The sequence below is a fragment of the Falco punctatus genome (genome assembly GCF_963210335.1).
Source record: "Falco punctatus genome assembly, contig: scaffold_170, whole genome shotgun sequence".
NCBI lineage: Eukaryota > Metazoa > Chordata > Aves > Falconiformes > Falconidae > Falco > Falco punctatus.
The window spans coordinates 90,994-112,012 of NW_027660306.1; the positions used below are offsets into that span (position 1 = coordinate 90,994).

At 58.5% G+C, this 21,019-nt stretch overlaps 1 long non-coding RNA gene and 1 gene segment (V, D, J or C); one reads left to right on the top strand and one right to left on the bottom strand.

The window, feature by feature from the left end:
- Positions 1-9,267: 9,267 nt before the first annotated feature.
- LOC308057197 lies at positions 9,268-10,471 on the bottom strand. Its single transcript, XR_013925174.1, has 3 exons — positions 10,333-10,471; positions 9,830-10,170; positions 9,268-9,788 (listed from the first exon to the last, which is right to left on the bottom strand). It is a non-coding gene; the product is annotated as an uncharacterized lncRNA (long non-coding RNA).
- Positions 10,416-20,603, top strand: LOC308057195 (Ig mu chain C region-like). The segment is given in 5 exons: positions 10,416-10,576; positions 13,753-14,067; positions 15,091-15,432; positions 17,464-17,793; positions 20,210-20,603.
- The last annotated feature ends 416 nt before the right edge of the window (positions 20,604-21,019 follow it).

The window sequence follows — 21,019 nt, forward strand, 5'->3', positions numbered from 1 at the left end:
ACCCCTCTTCGAGGTCCACCAAGACCTCGTGCAAGCCTTGGAGAGACACCAACCCATCTAGGGGTCATCTAGGTGTCCACCAAGACCTCATGCAAGCCTTGGAGAAACATCAACCCCTCTTCGAGGTCCACCAAGACCTCGTGCAAGCCTTGGAGAGACACCAACCCATCCAGGGGTCCACCAAGACCTCGTGCAAGCCTTGGAGAGACACCAACCCATCTAGGGGTCATCTAGGTGTCCACCAAGACCTCGTTCAGGCCTTGGAGAGACACCAACCCATCCAGGGGTCATCTAGGTGTCCACCAAGACCTCGTGGAAGCCTTGGAGAAACACCAACCCATCCAGGGGTCATCTAGGTGTCCACCAAGACCTCGTGGAAGCCTTGGAGAAACACCAGCCCCTCTTCGAGGTCCACCAAGACCTCGTGCAAGCCTTGGAGAAACATCAACCCATCTAGGTGTCATCTAGGTGTCCACCAAGACATCGCACACGCCTTGGAGAGACACCAGCCCCTCTTTGAGGTCCACCAAGACCTCGTGCCATGCCGGGATCTCCTCCTCACCACCTTCTCCTCACCCGTGATGTTCTTGATGATGGTTCCGGTGCTTCTGTGGTCCACCCTGCACTGGAAGATCTCGTTGTCCACGTTAAGGGCGGGGACGGTGAACTCGCTGCTGAGGGTGTAGTAGGTCCCTGGTCTGTAGATGACCGGGAAGGTCTCAGCTTCTCCTGAAATCCTGGAGACCCAGGTGACGGTGACGGGTTCGGGGAAGAAGTTGTTGACCAAGCAACCGAAGGTGACCTTGTCCTGGCAGTCCTCGCAGGAGATCAGCGGGTAGACGGTGGGGGCGGCGGCCTTGACTGGGGAGGAGAAGAACTTTGGAGAAGGTGGTGGTGGGACAGGTGGTGGGACAGGACAGGTGGTGGGACAGGCGGTGGGGGAAGCGGTCTGGCCGAAAGACGATGTGAAAGCGCCGGTGAAAAGGTCACCACCAGAAGAGGAAGTTCACCGGGGCGCGAGAACTTCCTCCCAGACGCTTTTCCCACCCCAAACGACGACCCCACCACCCCCACCCCCACCCACCACCCCCCACCCCCACCCCTCTGACGTCATCGCGCCACGGGGACCTGGCCACCACCACCATCGCCACCACCACCCCCGTCCCACCAGCGGTGAGTGGTTCCTCAAAGACGGGGACGTGGGCTTGGGGTCCCACCACCGCTTTGGGGGTTGGCTTTGATGGGGGGTGGTCCCTGCTTCTTCAGATGGGGGTGGGGGGTGGGGTGGGGTGGCTCCGAGGAGGACACGGGGCCACCGGAGGGTGAGGACACCTTCAACCTGGCTCTCCTAGAAGAAGGCGGAGGCTGAGCTGGGCTTGGAGAACTTCATCTGGGCATCTCGAGGTGGGTTTGGAGCTGGGCTGGGCTTGGAGACCCCAACCTGGGCTTGGAGAACTTCATCTGGGCTTCTCAGGTGGGCTTGGAGCTAGGCTTGGAGACCCCAACCTGGGCTTTTCTAGGTGGGCTTGGACCTGAACTTGGCTTGCAGACCCCAAGGTTGGGCTTTCTAGGTGGGCTTGGAGATGAGCTGGGTTGGAGACCCCAACCTGGGTTTGGAGACCCCAACATCGGCTTGGAGACCCCAACCTGGGCTTTTCTAGGTGGGCTTGGACCTGAACTTGGCTTGGAGACCCCAACCTGGGCTTTTCTAGGTGGGCTTGGACCTGAACTTGGCTTGGAGACCCCAACCTGGGCTTTCTAGGTGGGCTTGGAGATGAGCTGGGTTGGAGACCCTAACCTGGGCTTGGAGAAACCAACCTGGGCTTGGAGACCCCAAGGTGGGCTTGGAGACCCCACCCTGGGCTTGGAGACCCCAACCAGGACAATCTGGGATTCAAACTGGGATGAACTGGGTGGTACTGGAGCCCAGCAGTGGGAGCTGGGTGCTAAACAGGTCTGTACTGGGAGGTACTGGAGCCCAGCGTCACCAGCAGGACCTAAACTGGTCTGTACTGGGTGGTACTGGAGCCCAGCATCACCAGCAGGACCTAAACTGGTCTGTACTGGGTGGTACTGGAGCCCAGCATCACCAAAAGGACCTCAACTGGTCTGTACTGGGTGGTACTGGAGCCCAGCATCACCAAAAGGACCTAAACTGGTCTGTACTGGGAGGTACTGGAGCCTAGCATCACCAGCAGGACCTAAACTGGTCTGTACTGGGTGGTACTGGAGCCCAGCACTAGTAGCTGGGGCCTAAACTGGTCTGTACTGGGTGGTACTGGAGCACAGCACTGGTAGGTGGGGCCTAAACTGGTCTGTACTGGGAGGTACTGGAGCCCAGCATCACCAGCAGGACCTAAACTGGTCTGTACTGGGTGGTACTGGAGCCAGCATCACCAGCAGGACCTAAACTGGTCTCTATTGGGTGGTACTGGAGCCCAGCATCACCAGCAAGACCTAAACTGGTCTCTACTGGGTGGTACTGGAGCCCAGCATCACCAGCAAGACCTAAACTGGTCTGTACTGGGTGGTACTGGAGCCCAGCGTCACCAGCAGGACCTAAACTGGTCTCTACTGGGTGGTACTGGAGCCCAGCATCACCAGCAAGACCTAAACTGGTCTGTACTGGGTGGTACTGGAGCCCAGCATCACCAGCAGGACCTAAACTGGTCTGTACTGGGTGGTACTGGAGCCCAGCGTCACCAGCAGGACCTAAACTGGTCTGTACTGGGAGGTACTGGAGCCCAGCAGTGGGAGCTGGGTGCTAAACTGGTCTGTACTGGGTGGTACTGGAGCCCAGCATCACCAGCAGGACCTAAACTGGTCTGTACTGGGTGGTACTGGAGCCCAGCATCACCAGCAGGACCTAAACTGGTCTGTACTGGGTGGTACTGGAGCCCAGCGTCACCAGCAGGACCTAAACTGGTCTCTACTGGGTGGTACTGGAGCCCAGCATCACCAGCAAGACCTAAACTGGTCTGTACTGGGTGGTACTGGAGCCCAGCATCACCAGCAGGACCTAAACTGGTCTATACTGGGTGGTACTGGAGCCCAGCGTCACCAGCAGGACCTAAACTGGTCTGTACTGGGTGGTACTGGAGCCCTGCACTGGTAGGTGGGTGCTAAACTGGTCTGTACTGGGAGGTACTGGAGCCCAGCACTGGTAGCTGGGTGCTAAACTGGTCTGTACTGGGAGGTACTGGAGCCCAGCACTGGTAGCTGGGGCCTAAACTGGTCTGTACTGGGTGGTACTGGAGCCCAGCACTGGTAGCTGGGTGCTAAACTGGTCTGTACTGGGAGGTACTGGAGCCCAGCACTGGTAGCTGGGTGCTAAACTGGTCTGTACTGGGAGGTACTGGAGCCCAGCACTGGTAGCTGGGGCCTAAACTGGTCTGTACTGGGTGGTACTGGAGCCCAGCACTGGTAGGTGGGTGCTAAACTGGTCTGTACTGGGTGGTACTGGAGCCCAGCATCACCAGCAGGACCTAAACTGGTCTGTACTGGGAGGTACTGGAGCCCAGCATCACCAGCAGGACCTAAACTGGTCTGTACTGGGAGGTACTGGAGCCCAGCACTGGTAGCTGGGTGCTAAACTGGTCTGTACTGGGAGGTACTGGAGCCCAGCACTGGTAGGTGGGTGCTAAACTGGTCTGTACTGGGAGGTACTGGAGCCCAGCACTGGTAGCTGGGTGCTAAACTGGTCTGTACTGGGAGGTACTGGAGCCCAGCACTGGTAGCTGGGTGCTAAACTGGTCTGTACTGGGAGGTACTGGAGCCCAGCATCACCAGCAGGACCTAAACTGGTCTGTACTGGGAGGTACTGGAGCCCAGCACTGGTAGCTGGGTGCTAAACTGGTCTGTACTGGGAGGTACTGGAGCCCAGCACTGGTAGGTGGGTGCTAAACTGGTCTGTACTGGGAGGTACTGGAGCCCAGCACCGGTAGGTGGGTGCAAAACTGGTCTGTACTGGGCGGTACTGGAGCCCAGCATCACCAGCAGGACCTAAACTGGTCTGTACTGGGAGGTACTGGAGCCCAGCACTGGTAGGTGGGTGCTCAACTGGTCTGTACTGGGAGGTACTGGAGCCCAGCATCACCAGCAGGACCTAAACTGGTCTGTACTGGGTGGTACTGGAGCCCAGCACTGGTAGCTGGGGCCTAAACTGGTCTGTACTGGGAGGTACTGGAGCCCAGCAGTGGGAGCTGGGTGCTAAACTGGTCTGTACTGGGAGGTACTGGAGCCCAGCACTGGTAGGTGGGTGCTAAACTGGTCTGTACTGGGAGGTACTGGAGCCCAGCATCACCAGCAGGACCTAAACTGGTCTGTACTGGGAGGTACTGGAGCCCAGCACTGGTAGGTGGGGCCTAAACTGGTCTGTACTGGGAGGTACTGGAGCCCAGCACTGGTAGGTGGGTGCTCAACTGGTCTGTACTGGGAGGTACTGGAGCCCAGCATCACCAGCAGGACCTAAACTGGTCTGTACTGGGAGGTACTGGAGCCCAGCATCACCAGCAGGACCTAAACTGGTCTGTACTGGGAGGTACTGGAGCCCAGCACTGGTAGCTGGGTGCTAAACTGGTCTGTACTGGGAGGTACTGGAGCCCAGCACTGGTAGGTGGGTGCTAAACTGGTCTGTACTGGGAGGTACTGGAGCCCAGCATCACCAGCAGGACCTAAACTGGTCTGTACTGGGAGGTACTGGAGCCCAGCAGTGGGAGCTGGGTGCTAAACTGGTCTGTACTGGGAGGTACTGGAGCCCAGCACTGGTAGGTGGGTGCTAAACTGGTCTGTACTGGGAGGTACTGGAGCCCAGCATCACCAGCAGGACCTAAACTGGTCTGTACTGGGAGGTACTGGAGCCCCGCACTGGTGGGATCCCCCATCTCCCACGTTCTGGCTGGGATCCTGCCCCTCCCCCTCCCCCGCTGCCGGGGTGGATCCCTGGGGGGGGCGGGGCCGGGGGGACGGGGGCTCAGTCGGGATCTGCTCGTGATCCCTGAGCCAGGATCCCATTGGCCCGGGGATCCGGTTTGCTGGTGATCCCATTGGCCCAGGGATCCATTTGGCCACAGATCCCATTGGCTCAGGGATCCGGTTTGCTGTTGATCCCTTTGACCCAGGGATCTGTTTGGCCCGGGATCCCAGTGGCTCAGGGATCTGTTTTGCTGGTGATCACATTGGCTCAGGGATCTGTTTGGGCAGTGATCCCATTCCCTCAGGGATCCGTTTTGCTGCTGATCTGTTTGGCCCGGGGATCTGTTTGGCCCGGGGATCTATTTGGCCCGGGGATCTGTTTGGCCCGGGATCCGTTTGGCAAATTATCCCTTTTGCTATTGATCCTGTCGGCTCTTGATCCCACTGGCCGGGCATCCCTTTGGCCCAGGGATCTGTTTGACCGGTGATCCCACTGGCCAGGGATCCCGTTGGCCGGGGATCCGTTTGGCCGGGGATCCCATTGGGTAGTGATCCCATTGGCTAGTGATCTCATTGGCTAGTGATCGATTAGCCAGTGATCCCATTGGCTATTGATCCCGCTGGCCAGTGATCTGTTTGGCCAGTGATCCCATTGGCCAGTGATCCATTTGGCCAGTAATTTCTTTACCTAGTGATCAATTTAGCCAGTGATCCTGTTGGCCAGTGATCCCTTTGGCAAGTGATCTGTTTGGCCAGTGATCCCTTTGGCCAAGGATCCTGTTGGCCAGTGATCCCATTGGCCAGTGATCAATTTAGCCAGCGATCCCATTGGCCAGTGATCCATTTGGCCAGTGATCCCTTTGGCCAGTGATCCATTTGGGAAGTGATCTGTTTGTCCAGTGATCCCTTTGGCCAAGGATCCCATTGGCCAGTGATCCCTTTGGCCAGCAATCCCATTGGCCAGTGATCCATTTGGCCGGTGATCCCTTTGGCAAGTGATCTGTTTGTCCAGGATCCCTTTGGCCAAGGATCCTGTTTGGCCAGTGATCCCATTGGCCAGTGATCCATTTGGCCAGTGATCTGTTTGGCCAGTGATCCATTTGGCCAGTGATCCCATTGGCCAGTGATCCATTTGGCCAGTAATTTCTTTACCTAGTGATCAATTTAGCCAGTGATCCTGTTGGCCAGTGATCCTGTTGGCCAGTGATCCCATTGGCCAGTGATCCATTTGGCCGGTGAACCCTTTGGCAAGTGATCCATTTGGCAAGTGATCTCTTTGTCCAGTGATCCCTTTGGCCAAGGATCCTGTTGGCCAGTGATCCCATTGGCCAGTGATCAATTTAGCCAGCAATCCCATTGGCCAGTGATCTATTTGGCCGGTGATCCCTTTGGCAAGCGATCTGTTTGTCCAGTGATCCCTTTGGCAAGTGATCTGTTTGTCCAGTGATCCCTTTGGCCAAGGATCCTGTTTGGCCAGTGATCCCATTGGCCAAGGATCCTGTTTGGCCAGTGATCCCATTGGCCTGTGATCCGTTTGGCCAGCGATCCATTTGGCCGGTGATCCATTTGGCTGGTGATCCCGCTGGCCGTGATCCCATCGACTGTTGATCCTATTGGTAATCAGTCCCGTCAGTGGTCGATCCCGTCAGTGGTCGATCCCGTCGGTGATCGATCCCATTGGCTATCGATCCCGTGGGCGGTCGATCCCGTCGGTCACGGACCCCGTCGGTCGCGGCCGATCCCCCCCCGGCGCTGGATCCCATTGGCCCGGTGGATCCCCGATCCCATTGGCCGCTGGGCCTGGGGGCGTCGGTCCCGCTGGCGATCAGTCCTGTTAATTAATGATCCACTTGGTTACGGATTCCGTTGGTTAGCGATCCGACTGATCCCCGATCCCATTAGCTCCCGATCCGGTAATTAATTCCTGTAATTAATTCCGGTAATTAATGATCCTGCTAATTATTGATCCCATTTCTCACCAAATCCGTTAATTAATGATCCCGTTAATTATCGATCCCGTTAATTATCGATCCTGTTGATTATCGATCCCGTTGATTCCCAATCCCATTCCTTATCGATCCTATCAGATCCCAATGGATTAATTCTTTTAATTAATGACCTTGCTGATTAATTAATGCTAATTAATGATCCTGTTTCCTATCGATCCCGTTAATTATCGATCCCGTTGATTCCCAATCCCATTCCTTATCGATCCTATCGGATCCCAATGGATTAATTCTTTTAATTAATGACCCTGCTGATTAATTAATGCTAATTAATGATCCTGTTTCTTAGAGATCCCGTTAATTAGCGATCCCACTAATTACCGATCCCATTAATTATCGATCCTCTTGGTTACGGATTCCGTTAATTAATGATCCTGTTTCGTATCGATCCCGTTGATTCCCAATCCCATTCCTTATCGATCCTATCGGATCCCAATGGATTAATTCTGTTAATTAATGACCCTGCTGATTAATTAATGCTAATCAATGATCCTGTTTCTTTCCGATCCCGTTAATTAGTGATGCTGTCGGTTACCGATTGCGTTAATTATCGATCCTACTGATTACCGATCCCATTGGTTATTGATCCTATCGGTTACCGGTTCTGTTAATGAATTATCCTGCTAATTAATGAGCCAATTGATTACGATCCCGTTAATTATCGGGCCTATCGATTACCGATCCCGTTAATTATCGGTCCTATTGATTAATGATCCCGTTAATTATCGATCCCATCTATTACAGATCCCGTTAATTATCGGTCCTATCGATTACCGATCCCATTAATTATCGATCCCATCTATTACAGATCCCATTAATTATCGATCCTATCGATTAATGATCCTGTTAATTATCGATCCTATCGATTAATGATCCTGTTAATTATCGGTCCTATTGATTAATGATCCCGTTAATTATCGATCCTATCGATTACCGATCCCATTAATTATCGGTCCTATTGATTAATGATCCCGTTAATTATCGATCTTATCTATTACAGATCCCGTTAATTATCGATCCTATCGATTAATGATCCTGTTAATTATCGATCCTATCGATTACCGATCACATTAATTATAGGTCCTATTAATTGCCAATCCCGTTAATTATCGATCCTATTGATTAATGATCCCGTTAATTATCGGTCCTATTACAGATCCCGTTAATTATCGATCCTATCGATTAGCGATCCCGTTAATTATCGGTCCTATTGATTACCGATCCCGTTAATTATCGGTCCCATCTACTACAGATCCCGTTAATTATCGGTCCTATTGATTAATGATCCCGTTAATTATCGATCTTATCTATTACAGATCCCGTTAATTATCGATCCTATCGATTAATGATCCTGTTAATTATCGATCCTATCGATTACCGATCACATTAATTATAGGTCCTATTAATTGCCAATCCCGTTAATTATCGGTCCTATTGATTACCGATCCCGTTAATTATCGATCCTATTGATTAATGATCCCGTTAATTATCGGTCCTATTACAGATCCCGTTAATTATCGATCCTATCGATTAGCGATCCCGTTAATTATCGGTCCTATTGATTACCGATCCCGTTAATTATCGGTCCCATCTACTACAGATCCCGTTAATTATCGGTCCTATTGATTAATGATCCCGTTAATTATCGATCTTATCTATTACAGATCCCGTTGATAATCGGTCCTATTGATTGATGATCCTGTTAATTATTGATCCCATCGATTACCGATCCCATTAATTATAGGTCCTATTAATTGCCAATCCCGTTAATTATCGATCCTATTGATTAATGATCCCGTTAATTATCGGTCCTATTACAGATCCCGTTAATTATCGATCCTATCGATTACCGATCCCGTTAATTATCGATCCCATCGATTACCGATCCCGTTAATTATCGATCCTATTGATTAATGATCCCATTAATTATCGGTCCTATTACAGATCCCGTTGATTATCGATCCTATCGATTACCGATCCCGTTAATTATCGATCCCATCGATTACCGATCCCGTTAATTATCGATCCTATTGATTAATGATCCCATTAATTATCGGTCCTATTACAGATCCCGTTAATTATCGATCCCATCGATTACCGATCCCGGCAGTTAACGATCCCGCTAATTAACGACCCCATTTCCCCGCTGATGACCGATCCCACCGGATCCCACCGGATCCCACCGGATCCCCCCGCCCCCTCCGGGCCCCTCCCCCCGCCCCCCCAAAGACGCCCTGACGAGGCCGGGGGCGGGGGGGGGGAGGGGCGGGGGGAGGGGCTGGGGGGTCGGGGGAGGGGCTGGGGGGGCCGGGGGCGGGGCTGGGGGGTCTGGGGGCGGGGCTGGGACGAGGGGGCGGGGCCTCACGCGGCGATCCGGGGCCGCCCCTCCCCCCCCCTCCGCCCCCGGTTTCTGGCGAATTTCGCCCGAAGCGGCGGCGGGGGCGGGGGGGGGAGGGGCGGGGGGGGGGGGGGAAGGGGAGGGGCGGTGGCGCGCGGCCGCCCGGCGCCGCTAATTGGGGTTAATTAACGGCCCAGGGCTTCGTCGGGGACCCAGGAACCTCCGTGGTGGACCCAAAAACCTTCGTTTTGGACCCAAAAATGTCCATTCTGGACCAAGAACTTCGTGGTGGACCCAAAAACCTTCGTTTTGGACCCAAAAACCTTCAACTTGGACCCAAAAATCTTCATCTTGGACCCAAAAATGTCCATTCTGGACCCAGAACTTCGTGGTGGACCCAAAAATGTCCGTTTTGGACCCAAAAACCTTCATCTTGGACCCAAAAATCTTCATTTTGGACCAGAAAACGTCCATGACGGACCCAGAACTTCGTGGCGGACCCAAAAATGTCCGTTTTGGACCCAAAAATCCTCATCGTGGACCCAAAAACCTTCGTGATGGAACCAAGAACGTCATTTATGGACCAAGAACTTCCTGATGGACCCAAAAATGACCATTTTGGACCCAAAAAGGATCATCATAGACCCAGAACTTCATGATGGACCCAAAAATGTCCATTTTTGGACCCAAAAATGTCCATTATGGGCCCAGGACTTCATGATGGACCCAAAAATGTCCATTTTTGGACCCAAAAATGTCCATTATGGACCCAGAACTTCATGATGGACCCAAAAATGTCCATTTTTGGACCCAAAAATGTCAATTATGGAGCAAGAACTTTACGACGGACCCAAAAATGACCATTTTGAACCCAAAACCTTCATCATGGACCAAAAAATGTCCGTGACGGGCCTAGAACTTCCTGATGGACCCAAAAATGACCATTTTGGACCCAAAAAAAATCATCCTTCACCCAGAACCTCATCGTGGGCCCAAAAATGACCATTTTGGACCCAGAACTTCATCCTTGACCCAAAAATGGCCATTTTGGACCCAAAAAGGATCTTCAGTGACCCAGAACCTCCGCGTGGACCCAAAAACGTCAGTTCTGGACCCAAAAACCTTCATCACGGACCCAAAAACGGGTTTTATGGCCCCAAAAAGTCCATCGCAGGGGGCGGGGCTTCAGCCCGGCCCCAAAATCTCCGGTTTTGAGCCCAAAATGTCAAATCCGGGTGATGGGCCCCAAAATCGGGGGAATTGACCCCAAACTGGGGCCGGGGGTTGTGGGGCTCCGGGACGGACCCAGGAACGGCCGGTAGGGAGCTGTGGGGCAGGAGCTGTGGGGCAGGATATGTGGGGCAGGAGCTGTGGGGCTGGGGAGCTGTGGGGCAGGAGCTGTGGGGCAGGAGGTGTGGGGCAGCAGCTGTGGGGCAGCAGCTGTGGGGCAGGGGAGCTGTGGGGCAGCAGCTGTGGGGCAGGAGGTGTGGGGCTGGGGGAGCTGTGGGGCAGCAGAGCTGTGGGGCAGGAGGTGTGGGGCTGGGGAGCTGTGGGGCAGGGGAGCTGTGGGGCAGGGTGTGGGGCAGGGGAGCTGTGGGGCAGGAGCTGTGGGGCAGGGGAGCTGTGGGGCTGGGGGAGCTGTGGGGCAGGAGCTGTGGGGCTGGGGGAGCTGTGGGGCAGGAGGTGTGGGGCTGGGGGAGCTGTGGGGCAGCAGCTGTGGGGCAGGAGGTGTGGGGCAGGATATGTGGGGCAGGAGCTGTGGGGCAGGGGAGCTGTGGGGCAGGAGCTGTGGGGCAGGAGCTGTGGGGCAGGATATGTGGGGCAGGAGCTGTGGGGCTGGGGAGCTGTGGGGCAGGATCTGTGGGGCTGGGGGAGCTGTCGGGCGGGGGGAGCTGTGGGGCAGGAGCTGTGGGGCAGGGGAGCTGTGGGGCAGGAGCTGTGGGGCAGGAGGTGTGGGGTGGGGGGGATCTGTGGGGCAGGGGAGCTGTGGGGCAGGGGAGCTGTGGGGCAGGAGCTGTGGGGCTGGGGAGCTGTGGGGCAGGGGAGCTGTGGGGCAGGGGAGCTGTGGGGCAGGAGCTGTGGGGCTGGGGAGCTGTGGGGCAGGGGAGCTGTGGGGCAGGGTGTGGGGCAGGGGAGCTGTGGGGCAGGAGATGTGGGGCAGGGGAGCTGTGGGGTGGGGGGAGCTGTGGGGCAGGAGCTGTGGGGCAGGAGCTGTGGGGCTGGGGAGCTGTGGGGCGGGGGGAGCTGTGGGGCAGGGGAGCTGTGGGGCGGGGGGAGCTGTGGGGCTGGGGGAGCTGTGGGGCAGGGGGAGCTGTGGGGCAGGAGCTGTGGGGCAGGGGAGCTGTGGGGCTGGGGAGCTGTGGGGCAGGAGCTGTGGGGCAGGGGAGCTGTGGGGCAGGGGGAGCTGTGGGGCAGGAGCTGTGGGGCTGGGGAGCTGTGGGGCAGGAGCTGTGGGGCAGGAGCTGTGGGGCAGGGGAGCTGTGGGGCAGGGGGAGCTGTGGGGCAGGAGCTGTGGGGCAGGAGCTGTGGGGCAGGATATGTGGGGCAGGGGAGCTGTGGGGTTGGGGGAGCTGTGGGGCAGGAGCTGTGGGGCAGGAGCTGTGGGGCTGGGGAGCTGTGGGGCAGGAGCTGTGGGGCAGGAGCTGTGGGGCAGGGGAGCTGTGGGGCAGGAGCTGTGGGGCAGGAGCTGTGGGGCTGGGGAGCTGTGGGGCAGGGGAGCTATGGGGCGGGGGGAGCTGTGGGGCAGGGGAGCTGTGGGGCGGGGGGAGCTGTGGGGCTGGGGGAGCTGTGGGGCAGGGGAACTGTGGGGCAGGAGCTGTGGGGCAGGAGGTGTGGGGCAGGGGGAGCTGTGGGGCAGGAGGTGTGGGCCAGGGGGAGCTGTGGGGTGGGGGATCTGTGGAGAGCTGTGGGGCGGGGGGAGCTGTGGGGCAGGGGAGTTGTGGGGCAGGATCTGTGGGGCAGGGTGTGTGGGGCAGGGGCAGCTGTGGGGCTGGGGGGATCCGTAGGACAGGAGGAGCTGTGGGGCAGGGTCTGTGGGGCAGGGGGATCTGTGGGGCAGGGGGCTGTAGGGCAGGGTGTGTGGGGCAGGGGGATCTGTGGGGTGGGGGATCCGTGGAGAGCTGTGGGGCGGGGGGAGCTCTTGGGCTGGGGGAGCTGTGGGGCAGGGGGAGCTGTGGGGCGGGGGGAGCTGTGGGGCAGGGGGAGCTGTGGGGCAGGGTGAGCTGTGGGGCGGGGGGAGCTGTGGGGCAGGGGGAGCTGTGGGGTGCGGGATCTGTGGGGCAGGAGCTGTGGGGCAGGAGCTGTGGGGCGGGGGGAGCTGTGGGGCGGGGGGAATCTGTGGGGCGGGCTGTGGGGCTGGCTTTAGAGCGTGTCCGTGGGGCTGGAGACAGGTGTGGACTTGACGACCCCCCATTCTATGGGGCAGAGTCTCCCTCCGCTATGGGGCAGGAGCTCCCCCTCCCTTCCATGGGGCAGGACCTTCTCCATTCTATGGGGCAGAAGCTCCTCCTCCTTTCTATGGGGCAGAAGCTCCTCCCTTCCATGGGGCAGAAGCTCCTCCCTTCTATGGGGCAGGACCTTCTCCATTCTATGGGGCAGGACCTTCTCCCTTCTATGGGGCAGAAGCTCCTCCTCCCTTCCATGGGGCAGGACCTTCTCCATTCTATGGGGCAGAAGCTCCTCCCTTCTATGGGGCAGGACCTTCTCCCTTCCATGGGGCAGAAGCTCCTCCCTTCCATGGGGCAGGACCTCCCCCTCCCTTCCATGGGGCAGAAGCTCCGCCCTTCTATGGGGCAGGACCTTCTCCCTTCCATGGGGCAGGACCTTCTCCATTCTATGGGGCAGAAGCTCCACCCTTCTATGGGGCAGGACCTTCTCCTTTCTATGGGGCAGGACCTTCTCCCTTCCATGGGGCAGGATCTTCTCCCTTCTATGGGGCAGAAGCTCCTCCCTTCTATGGGGCAGGACCTCCCCCTCCCTTCCATGGGGCAGGACCTTCTCCATTCTATGGGGCAGAAGCTCCGCCCTTCTATGGGGCAGGACCTTCTCCCTCCTTTCTATGGGGCAGGACCTTCTCCCTTCTATGGGGCAGAAGCTCCTCCCTTCTATGGGGCAGGACCTTCTCCCTCCTTTCTATGGGGCAGGACCTTCTCCCTTCTATGGGGCAGAAGCTCCTCCTCCCTTCTATGGGGCAGAAGCTCCTCCTCCCTTCTATGGGGCAGAAGCTCCTCCTCCTTTCTATGGGGCAGAAGCTCCTCCTCCCTTCTATGGGGCAGAAGCTCCTCCTCCTTTCTATGGGGCAGAAGCTCCTCCTCCCTTCTATGGGGCAGAAGCTCCTCCTCCTTTCTATGGGGCAGAAGCTCCTCCTCCCTTCTATGGGGCAGAAGCTCCTCCTCCTTTCTATGGGGCAGAAGCTCCTCCTCCTTTCTATGGGGCAGAAGCTCCTCCTCCCTTCTATGGGGCAGACGCCCCCTGACGCCCCCTCCCGCCCCACAGCGCCCTCCTCGCCCCCCGCCCTCCTCCCGCTGGCCGCCTGCTGTGGGGCAGCCCCCGACGCCGCCACCTGGGCCTGCCTGGCCACCGGCTTCCTGCCGCCGCCCGTCACCTTCACCTGGGCCACCGGGGTCACCGCCGGGGTCACCGCCGGGGTCACCGCCGGGGCCGTGACCTTTGGCCCCACCCGCGACCCCGCCACCGGCCTCTACCGCGCCGCCAGCTTCCTGCGCCTGCCCCACGGCGCCCGCCGCCCGCCCCACAGCTGCGGCCTCCTCCACCCCCCCACCGACACCCGGCTGGTCAAGGAGGTGGCAGGTAAGGGGGAGGGGTGGGGGGGGGGGGAGGAAGGATGTGGGAGGTCTTCTCCTGGAGCCAGGAGTGGTGGGAGGTTCTCCCCAGGACCCATAACTGGTCTGAGGTCCTCCCCAGGCCCCGTAACTGGTTCAAAGTCCTCTCCAGAACCCATAACTGGTGTGAGGTTCTCCCCAGGACCCATAACTGGTCCAAGGCCCTCCCCAGGACCCATAACTGGTCTGAGGTTCCCCCCCGGACCCATAACTGGTTCAAAGTCCTCTCCAGGCCCCATAACTGGTGTGAGGTTCCCCCCAGGACCCATAACTGGTCCGAGGTTCTCCCCAGGCCCCATAACTACTCTGAGGTTCTCCTCAGGACCCATAACTGGTTCAAAGTCCTCTCCAGGCCCCATAACTGGTGTGAGGTTCCCCCCAGGACCCATAACTGGTCCGAGGTTCTCCCCAGGCCCCATAACTACTCTGAGGTTCTCCTCAGGACCCATAACTGGTTCAAAGTCCTCTCCAGGACCCATAACTGGTGTGAGGTTCCCCCCAGGACCCATAACTGGTCCGAGGTTCTCCCCAGGCCCCATAACTACTCTGAGGTTCTCCTCAGGACCCATAACTGGTTCAAAGTCCTCTCCAGGACCCATAACTGCTCTGAGGTTCTCCCCAGGACCCATAACTGGTTCAAAGTCCTCTCCAGGACCCATAACTGGTTTGAGGCTCTCCCCAGGACCCATAACTGGTCTGAGGGCCTCCCCAGGCCCCGTAACTGGTTCAAAGTCCTCTCCAGGACCCATAACTGCTCTGAGGTTCTCCCCAGGACCCATAACTGGTTCAAAGTCCTCCCCAGGACCCATAACTGGTCCGAGGTTCTCCCCAGAACCCATAACTGCTCCGAGGTTCTCCCCAGGACCCATAACTGGTCCGAGGTTCTCCCCAGAACCCATAACTGCTCCGAGGTGCCCCCCAGGCCCCATAACTGGTGGGGGGGGTCCCCTCCTGCCCCCATAACTCCTTCCTCCTCGCCCCTCCCCCGCAGCCTGCCCCGCGTCCACCACCGCCATCCCACCAGAGGTCCAGATCCTCTACAGCTCCTCCTGCAGCGCGGCGGCGGCGGAGGACGAGTCGGTGGAGCTCCTCTGCCTCATCTCCGGCTTCTCCCCGGCCACCCTGGAGGTCCAGTGGATGGTGGACGGGGTCCCCGGGCTGGTGACGGCCACCCAAGGGCCACCACGGCGGGACATTGGCAGCGGCACCTACTCGGCCACCAGCCAGACCAACGTCAGCCGGGCGGAGTGGTTGGACGGGAGGACCTTCACCTGCCAGGTCAAACATCCCGCCACGGGCACCACCGTGCAGGACCACGCGCGACACTGCTCCGGTGAGGGCACGGCGGAGGGGGGGAGGGGCACCGGTGGAGAAGGTTGGGGTGACCACGGTGGGTTCCACCAGGTTGGGGGACCACAGGAAGTTCCATCCGTGGAGAAGGTGGAGGGACCACGGTGGGTTCCACCAGGTTGGGTGACCACGGTGGGTTCCACCAGTGGAGAAGGTTGAGGGACCACGGTGGGTTCCACCAGGTTGGGTGACCATGGTGGGTTCCACCCGTGGAGAAGGTTTGAGGGACCACGGTGGGTTCCACCAGGTTGGGTGACCATGGTGGGTTCCACCAGTGGAGAAGGTTGAGGGACCACGGTGGGTTCCACCAGGTTGGGTGACCATGGTGGGCTTCACCAGTGGAGAACCTTGCATGACCACGGTGGGTTCCATCAAGTTGGGTGACCACGGTGGGTTCCACCCATGGAGAACGTTGAGTGACCATGGTGGGTTCCACCAGGTTGGGTGACCACGGTGGGTTCCACCAGTGGAGAACGTTGAGGAACCATGGTGGGTTCCACCAGGTTGGGTGACCACGGTGGGTTCCATCAGGTGGGGTGATCATGGTGGGTTCCACCTGTGGAGAAGGTTTGAGTGACCATGGTAGGTTCCACCAGGTTGCGTGACCACGGTGGGTTCCACCAGGTTGGGTGACCATGATGGTTTCCACCCATGGAGAACGTTGAGGGACCACGGTGGGTTCCACCAGGTTGGGTGACCACGGTGGGTTCCACCCATGGAGAACGTTGAGTGACCATGGTGGGTTCCACCAGGTTGGGTGACCACGGTGGGTTCCACCCATGGAGATCGTTGAGGGACCATGGTGGGTTCCATCAAGTAGGGTGACCACGGTGGGTTCCACCCATTGGAGAACGTTGAGGGACCATGGTGGGTTCCATCAGGTTGGGTGACCATGGTGGGTTCCACCCGTGGAGAAGGTTTGAGTGACCATGGTGGGTTCCACCAGTGGAGAAGGTTTGAGGGACCATGGTGGGTTCCACCAGCTTGGGTGACCACGGTGGGTTCCACCAGGTTGGGTGACCACGGTGGGTTCCATCAAGTTGGGTGACCACGGTGGGTTCCACCCATGGAGAACGTTGAGGGACCACGGTGGGTTCCACCAGGTTGGGTGACCACGGTGGGTTCCACCCATGGAGAACGTTGAGGGACCACGGTGGGTTCCACCAGGTTGGGTGACCACGGTGGGTTCCATCAGGTGTGGTGACCATGGTGGGTTCCACCAGCTTGGGTGACCATGGTGGGTTCCATGAAGTTGGGTGGTCATGATGGTTTCCACCCATGGAGAACGTTGAGGGACCACGGTGGGTTCCACCAGGTTGCGTGACCATGGTGGGTTCCACCCGTGGAGAAGGTTTGAGTGACCATGGTGGGTTCCATCAAGTTGGGTGACCATGATGGGTTCCACCAGGTTGGGTGACCACGGTGGGTTCCACCCATGGAGAACGTTGAGTGACCATGGTGGGTTCTACCAGGTTGGGTGACCATGGTGGGTCCCACCCGTGGAGAAGGTTTGAGTGACCACGGTGGGTTCCACCAGGTTGGGTGACCATGGTGGGTCCCACCCGTGGAGAAGGTTTGAGTGACCACGGTGGGTTCCACCAGGTTGGGTGACCATGGTGGGTTCCATCAAGTTGGGTGACCACGGTGGGTTCCACCCATGGAGAAGGTTTGAGTGACCATGGTGGGTTCCATCAAGTTGGGTGACCATGATGGGTTCCACCAGTGAAGGTTGTGTGACCATGGTGGGTTCCATCAAGTTGGGTGACCATGATGGGTTCCACCCATGGAGAACATTGAGTGACCATGGTGGGTTCCACCAGGTGGGGTGACCATGGTGGGTTCCATCAAGTTGTGTGACCACGGTGGGTTCCACCCATGGAGATCGTTGAGGGACCACGGTGGGTTCCATCAAGTAGGGTGACCACGGTGGGTCCCACCTGTGGACGGAGAACCTCCCGTGCCCACGGTGGTGGCTTCCAGAAGACCAACCTCCCCCCACCTCCCCCTCCTCCAGGCCTGGAGCCCCCCAACCCCACCAACATCGTCCTCTACGTCCTTCCCCCCAACGTGGCCGACCTCTACATCACCCGCCAACCCAAGGTCTTCTGCTTGGCCACCAACCTGCCCAGCGACTCCGGCTTCCAGCTCTCCTGGGTCAAGGAGAAACCAGGTGTCCTCAACCCGGACTTCTTGGACCTCCAAGAACAATTCAACGGGACCTTCACGGCCACCAGCACCTTGAGGGTCTCCACCCAGGACTGGGAAGCTGGAGAACGTTTCACCTGCATGGTCAAGCACGATGACCTCCAGGTGCCCCTCAACAAGACCATCTCCAAGAGGGCGGGTGAGTGTCTTCTCCAAACCTCTCCCACCACCACCCACCACCACCACCTCCAAGAGGGTGGGTGAGTGTCTTCTCCAAACCTCTCCCACCACCACCCACCACCACCACCTCCAAGAGGGTGGGTGAGTGTCTTCTCCAAACCTCTCCCACCACCACCACCTCCAAGAGGGTGGGTGAGTGTCTTCTCCAAACCTCTCCCACCACCACCCACCACCACCACCTCCAAGAGGGTGGGTGAGTGTCTTCTCCAAACCTCTCCCACCACCACCCACCACCACCACCTCCAAGAGGGTGGGTGAGTGTCTTCTCCAAACCTCTCCCACCACCACCACCTCCAAGAGGGTGGGTGAGTGTCTTCTCCAAACCTCTCCCACCACCACCACCTCCAAGAGGGTGGGTGAGTGTCTTCTCCAAACCTCTCCCACCACCACCACCTCCAAGAGGGTGGGTGAGTGTCTTCTCCAAACCTCTCCCACCACCACCCACCACCACCACCTCCAAGAGGGTGGGTGAGTGTCTTCTCCAAACCTCTCCCACCACCACCCACCACCACCACCTCCAAGAGGGTGGGTGAGTGTCTTCTCCAAACCTGTCCCACCACCACCCACCACCACCTCCAAGAGGGTGGGTGAGTGTCTTCTCCAAACCTCTCCCACCACCACCACCTCCAAGAGGGTGGGTGAGTGTCTTCTCCAAACCTCTCCCACCACCACCCACCACCACCTCCAAGAGGGTGGGTGAGTGTCTTCTCCAAACCTCTCCCACCACCACCACCTCCAAGAGGGTGGGTGAGTGTCTTCTCCAAACCTCTCCCACCACCACCACCTCCAAGAGGGTGGGTGAGTGTCTTCTCCAAACCTCTCCCACCACCACCCACCACCACCACCTCCAAGGGGGTGGGTGAGTGTCTTCTCCAAACCTCTCCCACCACCACCACCTCCAAGAGGGTGGGTGAGTGTCTTCTCCAAACCTCTCCCACCACCACCACCTCCAAGAGGGTGGGTGAGTGTCTTCTCCAAACCTGTCCCACCACCACCCACCACCACCTCCAAGAGGGTGGGTGAGTGTCTTCTCCAAACCTCTCCCACCACCACCACCTCCAAGAGGGTGGGTGAGTGTCTTCTCCAAACCTGTCCCACCACCACCCACCACCACCTCCAAGAGGGTGGGTGAGTGTCTTCTCCAAACCTCTCCCACCACCACCACCTCCAAGAGGGTGGGTGAGTGTCTTCTCCAAACCTCTCCCACCACCACCCACCACCACCACCTCCAAGAGGGTGGGTGAGTGTCTTCTCCAAACCTCTCCCACCACCACCACCTCCAAGAGGGTGGGTGAGTGTCTTCTCCAAACCTGTCCCACCACCACCCACCACCACCTCCAAGAGGGTGGGTGAGTGTCTTCTCCAAACCTCTCCCACCACCACCACCTCCAAGAGGGTGGGTGAGTGTCTTCTCCAAACCTGTCCCACCACCACCCACCACCACCTCCAAGAGGGTGGGTGAGTGTCTTCTCCAAACCTCTCCCACCACCACCACCTCCAAGAGGGTGGGTGAGTGTCTTCTCCAAACCTCTCCCACCACCACCCACCACCACCACCTCCAAGAGGGTGGGTGAGTGTCTTCTCCAAACCTCTCCCACCACCACCACCTCCAAGAGGGTGGGTGAGTGTCTTCTCCAAACCTCTCCCACCACCACCACCACCACCTCCAAGAGGGTGGGTGAGTGTCTTCTCCAAACCTCTCCCACCACCACCCACCACCACCACCTCCAAGAGGGTGGGTGAGTGTCTTCTCCAAACCTCTCCCACCACCACCCACCACCACCACCTCCAAGAGGGCGGGTGAGTGTCTTCTCCAAACCTCTCCCACCACCACCCACCACCACCACCTCCAAGAGGGTGGGTGAGTGTCTTCTCCAAACCTCTCCCACCACCACCCACCACCACCACCTCCAAGAGGGTGGGTGAGTGTCTTCTCCAAAGCTCTCCCACCACCACCACCTCCAAGAGGGTGGGTGAGTGTCTTCTCCAAACCTCTCCCACCACCACCACCTCCAAGAGGGTGGGTGAGTGTCTTCTCCAAACCTCTCCCACCACCACCACCTCCAAGAGGGTGGGTGAGTGTCTTCTCCAAACCTCTCCCACCACCACCACCTCCAAGGGGGTGGGTGAGTGTCTTCTCCAAACCTCTCCCACCACCACCACCTCCAAGAGGGTGGGTGAGTGTCTTCTCCAAACCTCTCCCACCACCACCACCTCCAAGAGGGTGGGTGAGTGTCTTCTCCAAACCTCTCCCACCACCACCCACCACCACCACCTCCAAGAGGGTGGGTGAGTGTCTTCTCCAAACCTCTCCCACCACCACCGTAGACCACCGTAGACCACCCCAACCACCAACTTTTCTCCTGTCCCACCAGGCAAGGTGTCCCCACCCCAAGTCTACGTCTTCCCACCCCACCCCGAGGAGATGACCCAACCCGAGGTCACCCTCACCTGCCTGGCCCGCGGTTTCCAACCGGAGAACGTCCAGGTCCAATGGTTGAAGGACCACGAGGGGGTCCCACCGGAGGACTACGTCACCACCCCACCCCTGAGGGACAACCCGCGGGGCAGCACCTTCTTCGTCTACAGCAAGATCATGGTCCCCAAGGCCACCTGGTTGGGTGGCACCACCTACAGCTGCATGGTGGTCCACCAAGGCTTGCCGCTCAAGTTCACCCAACGCCAGGTCCACAAGAACCCCGGTAATTAACGAGGGGGGTCTCCACCCCACCCCACCCCACCCCTCTGGAGATGACCTCCCCACCCACCCCACCCCACCTCACCCCACCCCGTCACCTCCCGAGCTCCAATAAAGCCAAGCGGTGGCATCTCGCGGCGCCAGGTCTCCACGGCGTGGTGTCTTCAGGAGGGGTGGGGACCTCCAGGAGATGGTGGGGCTGGGGGGGGGGTGGTGGTGGTTCCATCCATCTGGGTGGTGGTTCCACCCAGGAGAACCTCGGCGAGGGGTGGGAGGTGCCGCGGGGACCTCCAGGAGATGGTGGCAGGTGGTGGAGCTTCCAGCTGGGTGGTGGTTCCACCAAGGAGAACCTCGGCGAGGGGTGGGAGGTGCCGCGGGGACCTCCAGGAGATGGTGGCAGGTGGTGGAGCTTCCAGCTGGGTGGTGGTTCCACCAAGGAGAACCTCGGCGAGGGGCGGGAGGTGCCGCGGGGACCTCCAGGAGATGG